The sequence below is a fragment of the Micropterus salmoides genome, unplaced genomic scaffold, assembly GCF_014851395.1.
Source record: "Micropterus salmoides isolate LMB-PRFRI ecotype aquatic unplaced genomic scaffold, ASM1485139v1 Ms_hic_scaffold_7, whole genome shotgun sequence".
NCBI classification, from domain to species: domain Eukaryota; kingdom Metazoa; phylum Chordata; class Actinopteri; order Centrarchiformes; family Centrarchidae; genus Micropterus; species Micropterus salmoides.
The window spans coordinates 30722419-30724198 of NW_024044459.1; positions in this window are offsets into that span (position 1 = coordinate 30722419).

A 1780-nucleotide genomic window follows, 5' to 3' on the forward strand; every position below is an offset into this window, starting at 1 on the left:
GCTGGTTGTTTTTGTGTGTGACCTTTGGTATTTACCTCCTGTCACCAGATTACACCACATTTTATATCCCCAGGGGTGAGGTCCTGTGTGGTCTTGAGGACGCTCTCACTTTTGAAAATCCACTGTGGCTTATAGCTGCTTCAAACACAACACTGGCTCTCTGAAGTGTTCTGGCTGAGGGCTACGGGAGTGAATAGGGCCCGTGTTACAGGATCCACAACCTATACGGCTCTAATGACACAATGCTGTGAAGGAGGATTAGGCCAGTTTACACAGTCCCTCAGCACACCTCCACTTCACACTTTTTCACCCGGCCTCATTATCTGGGCACATTGTTTGTGTAGCGGGGAGAGACAGGGAGGGTTTGAGGAGAGAAGCCTATGTTTTATCTTCTCGCCATTCCCCAAAAAGAGCGAGCATCGAGAGAGATAGGCCTCTTAAGTTAGGTGTCCAACACAAGCCCGCTGCTTGTTGTGTCATCCAAACTGGTTTAGATGTATAGTGTAAATAAGGAAGGAGTGCTTCTATTACTTTGGGTTTTATTCACGCAGATGCCATCTTGAGTTTGAAAATGGTGTTTGCATTCATGCTTTGAAATGCTGGAGACTAAAACAGTTTGTTAGGAGTAAGCTAAAGAAAAAGGGAAAAGTTTTTGATTGTGGAATTATAGATTTATTTATTTTTTGGATCATTTTTAGGACTTCTTGCCCATGTTAGCTTAAAAGCTGAGACTGAAGGTTTAAATTAATCTCTCAACTGTGCCAGTGAAGATCATGTGATACAGTCAAAAGCTCCAGAACAGCTATAGTAAAGGTGCCTTATGGTGAGATTGTTTGTCGACTACTGTTTCAAAGGGCAAATATGAACTTTCATTCTCAATAATCTAGTGTTGGATTTCATTCCCACTGTGTTTAGGAAATTAATTTAAATGGTTAAAAAGAAAAGTGCCAGTTTACCTGAATTGGATTATAAATATATGTATAAATAGAGAGAGAGAGAGCAAGCAATAACAATGCAGTTTCTTTTTTTTACCTGTGGTTTTGAGATCTCTACCTTTGAAACGTCTGCTGCCACTCAAAATACAATGGAGATCATTTTTTAAAATTTGTGCTGAAAAATGACATCTGGAAAAACTGCAGCGCATCTCTGCATAAACAATCTCCTGATTACTCTGGATCATCCACAGAGTTCACTGTAAACCGTTTTCACTGGGACTATTTCTTCTGGGGAAAGTTAGAATAAAACACAGCAAAATAAAAGGAGAAATGTGTTACCTGCAGGCACATCATTTGCCAGCTCCATTTTAAAGCCTGTGTGCAGACGAGAGCGAGGGAAGGTAGACAAGTGGTCTGGATCCTACAGCGCTGATGAGAGTGAGACCTCCCACTGCGGTTGCCAGATTGACAGAAACCCCCTGTGGAGAGAGTGCATGTCCCGGGGCCACCCTCGCCGCCACGGTTACCATTGTAGTGATCGATTGGTGAATTTGATGTGGATTTGTGTTGCCTTACATGTTGTCTGTTGACTTTGTGCAATAATGACTGTTGTGAGAATTTCATGAGATTTGTGTGTGTGAGAAGCTGGCTCAATTTGCCAGGCATGCGCTTTCAACAAAGTGTACCTTACTCCTAAAATCTGTTGTTGTTATCACTGCACACAGATCAGACAATTATTCTGTGAATACTTTACTTTGAAATAGCCGTGCACGTGTTTGTTCATGTGTAATTCCCTAAACTGTTATCAACAGAGTCAGATTCCCTATATCGGAGGGTGAGACTGG